The 6,780-nt window shown below is 32.5% G+C and overlaps 1 protein-coding gene across 2 annotated transcripts in view; it reads left to right on the top strand.

Annotated features, from left to right (window-relative positions):
• LOC119686252 (arrestin domain-containing protein 3) overlaps positions 1–6,780 on the top strand; it is a 51,919-nt gene that overhangs the window by 1,602 nt on the left and 43,537 nt on the right. The window lies entirely within an intron of this gene.

The following is a 6,780-nucleotide window of genomic DNA, read 5'->3' as shown; positions in this document are numbered from 1 at the left end:
AACGGCAAACAGTTGTTTAGGAAACCATAACAGAAGATTGAATCAGAAAGTTTAATACTTTCTGTCGCAGATGTGGGGAGGACGATGAAAGTGGTATCAGTTGCCTATACTAGGGGTCTATTTTTTTAAGAACTTGCCCAACTAAAAGCGCTTTCTTTAAATAGAACTTTAAACTTTACAAATGCTTCAAGGTGGTTCTTATACCAAACTCATTGCAAAGTGCACGAAATTCACAGTTGAAAATTCACAACAGACAACAACAAAATACAAGCACAAAGTTTCTTGCAACTGCTTGCAATCTTGCAATACCTATATTCATGTATATATACTTGCAGAGAAACAAAAAAGGGAAAAAACAGCTGTTTTGGCATCTGCTGCTTCGCATGTGGATGTGGTATGCTGTTTCATTTTGATATTGCAATTCTGCAAGAGAGGTGTTTTCACACTCTTGCAAATTTAGTTTAGCATTTTTGTATTTCGTGAAAACTCCTATTCTATTTAATGCCGATGTTTATTATAAATGTGTTATAAAAATGTATCTGAAACTATCCTTAACGCACCTTGATCAAACATTATTTTGTTTTGTGAAGAAAGAAGAAACAATCAAACCAGAAAAATTACAATTCATAGCTTATTTCCACATTTCTTTTGTGAAACTTGAAGACTTTAAATTTTCTAGTTCGATTTATTGCTTGTTTTTAGACGAAGTTCGTTAGACAATAAACTACTTTTATTAAAAACTAAAACTAGAAAACTACCCAACTTATAAGGTATAGGGATATAAGGAGTCTTTCAAAATTATATAGAATAAATGTTCTTTATCAGTTATAAAGCTTGATATGGTAAAATCAAGCACTGTTCTAAGGTTTTTGATAACCAAATTAAATAAGTTAAAAATATTTCCATTGCGAAAATAAATTAAGGGATATAAGTCTCCATTGATATTCAATTAATTATTGTAGTCACTACTGGGACACATGAAAGTTATAAGACATTAAAGTTCGATAGCAGAATACAGAGATTTTAAAAATAACAATGTTATTTTATATACTATAATGTACTTATATACAATCTTTATATCATATATATTTATATATAATCAATAGATCTTTGTATATATTATATTGTAATGTATTAGTAATTTTTATAATATTGATAGCGAGGCGTCAGCTTTTTGGCAAGGTGTCCACTGGTTTTTATTTACCATAAAGTTGTAGCTGTAGGAAAACAACGACTTATCACAAATTTCGACATTTTTACAACAGGTATCAAATTCTTCATACCTGGAGTTGGTCTATTCATTTTATGAATTAAAATCTTTTTTTCAGAAGATCGTTTAAAAAAACATATTTAAATCAAATCTTTAATCACATATTTATCTTTTTATAAATATTATTTTTCACTTCAAATTTCTTTAATTTTTTTCTTTACTTTTACCATTTGCTAGTATGAAATTGCAATGACTTTATTTTTGGTTTATTTCCAACCTCTACATATGAGTAAAAAACTCTCATGCATTCATTTACTCTTTTACTTTGTATTTACTATGCGCGGTTCAGTTTTTTTACTGAACCATTTGCCCATATAAAACAGCAACCATGACTTTGATTGTATTTGCACGCTTCGTATGAACTTCGGGTTCAGTTTAATCGACTAAACCTCTCGTCAAATGTAAAGCGATTTTCGCTCAGTCATTTCTTTTCTCTTTTGTATTTACTTTGCATAACATTGGAGGTTCACTGTTTTTATTGAACCGCTTGCACGTATTAATCTAAGAGTTATGATTATTTTACGTACATATTTTGCGGGGCTTGTTTTCTCTTTTATTTTTATATTTGTTTGTATGTTTTGTGTTTACTCAATACTGAACATAGTCCTGTAACATAAAATTTACACTAACTAAATTTTACTACACAAATAATACCAAACAACACAAATATAATAAAAACAAAATAAACAACAAGAAAACAAACAACAATAGAAAGAAACTTGTAAACAACGAACCGTTGAAATCACAAGAACAAAGATACTGCTTGCTTCGCACATCACAAGTATAAAAGGCGAAGCAAACGCAGTAGACGGGCATTCAGCAAGACAGCGAGCTAAGAACAGGTCGCTCTATATTACATGTGCTGAAACACCAAGAATCGAAATTTACATCTCGATTTCTATTTTGTTTTATTTTTTTTTTATTTTTAATAGAAATACACATTTCTATTAAAAATCATAATTAATAACGAAATTAACATTTCGTTAATAGTAATAGAAATATAAATTTCTATTACTCTATTGTTCATAACGAAATCAAATTTTCGTTAGTAAATTACGCGGTAAGGTGATAATACCACATGAGGATTAGCACCCATACCAAATCCATTGTATGAAGAAGAAATTCACATTTCTTCAAACCATATCACCGTACCAACGTCACCATCCACCGTATTCCACTGTTCCTATCAAATAAATTTATTGTAGGACTGAACCTTGAATCCGGCGAGCAAAACCCCGGCCAGAAAGGTTCGTTACAGTCCCAATGTGAATGTTATTTCATTTGCAGCATGCTTTGTAAGCAGCGCTGTGCATTTTTTATTCTGAACCTTAGTATATTTTAAGAGGAATGTGTTTTCTCTTTCATTAATTATAAGTAATGTTGGGTATAACACTCTGAACCATTCGACGCCTCGCCTCAGATCGTATGTTATAATGAAAGTTTATAATGGGAGTATTCTGGGTCATTGATTATTCCACACACCAATATCTATTACGAGTATATTTCATAAAAGAAATACACAGCTTACGTTAGCCTATTTGAGGGCTTTCATTTCAAAGTTGGTTAATTTCACTTAGTCGTCTATATAAAAACTAAATGTAGGGAACAAAAAAATATGAAATATTATTTTATTACACTCCTGTCTAAAACATATATCTTATAGCTTATATATATATAAATTATTACTTCAGAAGCAGTACTTTCAAATATTTAAGTAAAAACAAGACAAATTAAGATTTTCTTTTAGTTGTTAGTACGTTTTTTTAAATTGAAATATGCCTTTACTAATAATCGTTTATCACAACACAGCAACACTGTTTTTCTACATATTTTTTACTACTATCCTTTACTTTATTTCGTACTATTTTTTCTTGTTGATTATCCTTATTTCTCTTTTGAAGTGAATACGAATTTAAGGTTGTTCTCAAAAGTTCATGTACCCAGAACTTTTTATTTGATTTTACTGTAACACTACGTACTCTACTAGAATTCTACGAGTACTTCCAATATTTGACCGCTCCTTCGAGTGCAATGAAATTTCACGAGCAAAACAAAACAAAAAATCGGAAAAAATATCCTTTCACAAATAGGATATGAAAAAAAAATAACAAAAAAGAAAGAAAAAGAAAAACTAAATGGTAAATTAGCGCGTGCTACTTTAGTCTTACATGTGCTCAGACAGGGCGTGTTTTGCGTCTACACTCGGAAAGGATACTGCATTCATAAGGCAAATAAATGCGGAATTTTCTTGTACTTTGAAATTTTCTTTGTGCTTCCTTTAAGAAATTCCTGAAAATCTAACTCCCTACCATTGCTTTCTTTTGCTGGTTTGACCTTTTTGTTTACTTGAGCATTGCTTTGATTTTTATCTGTTTGTATTGGATATTGGGTTTGGCTTAGAGGAAAGTATGAGATTTTATTTTGCTTAACGCTCAAATGCACTTTGTTCTTTGAATCGAAAAAGTTACTATGTGGTATATTCCCTTCATCCATTTTATTTACATTAGGGAAAACATTTAAAAAAAATATTTCCTCTTCGTCTAAGGGGTTTTACATTCAAACAAAAACATATTTTGAAATAAAAAATGTAATAATTATGTTTATGATTAAGTAAACTTTGTATCTTTGACTATTTAAATGTATTGAGTCCCTAAACTTTCTGCACAGATATTATTTTGTGCTTTTTAAAGTCTGACATATTTATTACATGATATTTTGTTTAAGATTACTTAATGAATTAAATGTTTATAATATTTAATTTTTTTTATTTGCGTATTGAAATTACAAAATAATTCTAGTGCGAATATATCTCACTTTCATGTATTTTTATCTTGACAAGAATAAAGCAGCTTTTGTTCAGTAAAAGATTTAACACCTTTACCAAATAAAAATTTAATTCAAAATTTGATTAAAAAACAAGTTACTAACTTTTTTGAAGCCCCATAAGTAACTTAAATAGATAATAAAATATCAACAGTAGAAGTTTGAAGCTGAACTACAACATTTATCACATGGATTCACTGAACAAGATAGGAATAGGAATAAACGGGGTACTAGCTCCCAACGGAGCGGAACACTGCGACCATTATTGACCTTTTGTGCTGCTACTTAACAAGAATAAAAATTCAGAATATAATCTAAAATATACCAAATGAGAATTATAACATATTTATTATATTAACTATATTCACTCCAGTAATATATATTATGAATATATATTAATATATATAATAATTTACATACTACAAACATTATTATTATTTTTGTTATATATATTTAGTTTCTTGAGGTTATATTTCTAAATCGAATAATTAAATTTTACATTTATGACATGTTTCCTATTATATATAGGCAAATTAACTGAAAAGCCTCGTTTCTTATAAAGATGAGAAAAATTGAGAAAAAATGATGTTATAACAAGTTGACTGCATTCGATTAACTTAGTACTTTAGGAATGTTTAAATCTGCAATTTATGAGAGTAATTGAAAAGTTGATTGCACAGATCTTTTAATAAAGTTACATACCTACAAGGTGAGATGAAAAAACTGCAACAAAGTAAAACGCCATAATTTTTTCATTTTTTTTAAATTTTATTGAATGAAAGCAAAAAATGTCGGAAATAACATCAAATTTGAGAATCGGTTTAGAATTGTTCGAATTGGCCACCTTTGGCACGAACTATGGCCTTCAAACGGCCAATGAAACCATCACACGCTGCCCGAAAGTGGCTCTGTGGTATTTTGTCCCATTCTCGGCGAAGCGCTTGCTTGAGATGATCGACACTTTGGTATTTTTTAGTGCCAACCTTGCTTTCCAAAATACCCCAGGCACAATAGTCCAACGGATTGGCATCCGGAGATTTTGGTGGCCATTGTGCGGTGGAAATGAAGCGAGGAACCTCATTTCTTAACCATTCTTGGGTGGCGCGTGCTGAGTGCGATAGTGCTGAGTCCTGTTGGAATGTTCAAGGTCTGCGGCCGAAATGTTTGCGTGCCCAGGGCTTCAGAACTCCCTCCAAAATATTTTCGCGATAGATTTGCGCATTGATTTTGACCCCACGGTCGATGAATACGAGCGGCGAGCGACCATCGGCTGTTATGGCGGCCCACACCATCACCATGGCCGGCTTTTGAGTTGTGGTGGCCAACAGAAGTTGCAAATTTTCAGCTGACCTCTCTGGCAAGTAAACACGATCATTTTGTTTGTTTACAAACTGCTGGATAACGAATGGTTTCTCATCGGAGAAAACCAAATTCGGCAGTTTACCACTTTCGGCCAAGCGAAGCAACTCTTTAGCTTTTTCGAGTCTAACTTTTTTTTGCGCATCAGTAAGATCTTGCACTTTTTGGAACTTGAATGGCTTTAGTCCAAGCTCATTTTTCAATATTTGCCGAATGGCATATTGCGATATGTTCAGCTCACGAGCCATTTTTCGTCCACTGCGACGCGGATTTCGTTCAATTAGCTTCTTCACTTTTCGAACCATTTCTGCCGATGTTGCTGTTTTTTTTCGTCCACTTCCTTGACGTCGGGCTACGCTACCAGTATCATAGTAACGAGCGATGGTACGAGACACAAAACATTTATTCACTTTTAAATGCTGGAGGGCTCTAACGATAGCCACTTGTGGTTTTCCAGCCAAATGCAAAGCAATCACACTATCACGCTTGAATTCCATCACAAATAACTTTTTTTCTGAAAAATTCCCACCAAAATGCTTTTGTGCGCTTGTAAACAATATAATGAGCTGTCACTAGAATAAATCTGACAGCTGTGGGACGAGCGGTTTAGAAATGACAGCAGTCTGAAGTTGGTTGCAGTTTTTTCATCTCACCTTGTATATTGAGATAAATCAGAGCGTTCGCGTAAAAAGTGTTAAAGTTTGTGTCTTATTCATCAAAAACCGAAAAACAAGATTTGGATACATCGCCATCCCGGGATGTAGTGATTGCAATGTATTTATCGGCTTTCTACTGCATGCAGTCAGTGCTTTTACATTCATTCCATCTACCATTAATCGTACATTTTCGTGTATGGAGCACACACAAACTGAATGTGCACCGCTTGCTCCTGCAAGAACGCAATGTTGTGGTCGTAATGATGCAAATTTTGAAAAACTACATTACAGGTCTGGATGGTTGAGTTTAAAAAGAGTATGCAACTCCTTCAAATTGTTTAGAATGAGCCGTTTTTGCATTTGTGTTCTTTTTGCGTCTATTTGTAAGGACACGCAGATTTTTTTTCCCAGGCATTACTTGACTGTTTTCTTCACATTCGTAAAAATTTAAAATTCTATTGGTTACATATTTTCCTAGCGGTGGCTTTTTGGATTTGGGTCTTCTAAGATTCATTTCTCTCAAGTAAGCTTTTTAGGAACAGTAGTCATACATTTTGTAGCGTTTGACCCTTTCGGTCGTGACCCTTTCGGATAGACCAATTATGTATCACACCCACTATTTTTATTTTAATAGTTCTATCTGCTGTGCCATTAAACTTTTCCTGCAGATTT

This window comes from Teleopsis dalmanni, chromosome 2 (assembly GCF_002237135.1).
Source record: "Teleopsis dalmanni isolate 2A chromosome 2, ASM223713v2, whole genome shotgun sequence".
Lineage (NCBI taxonomy): Eukaryota > Metazoa > Arthropoda > Insecta > Diptera > Diopsidae > Teleopsis > Teleopsis dalmanni.
This window is presented reverse-complemented; position numbering and strand designations above follow the sequence as displayed.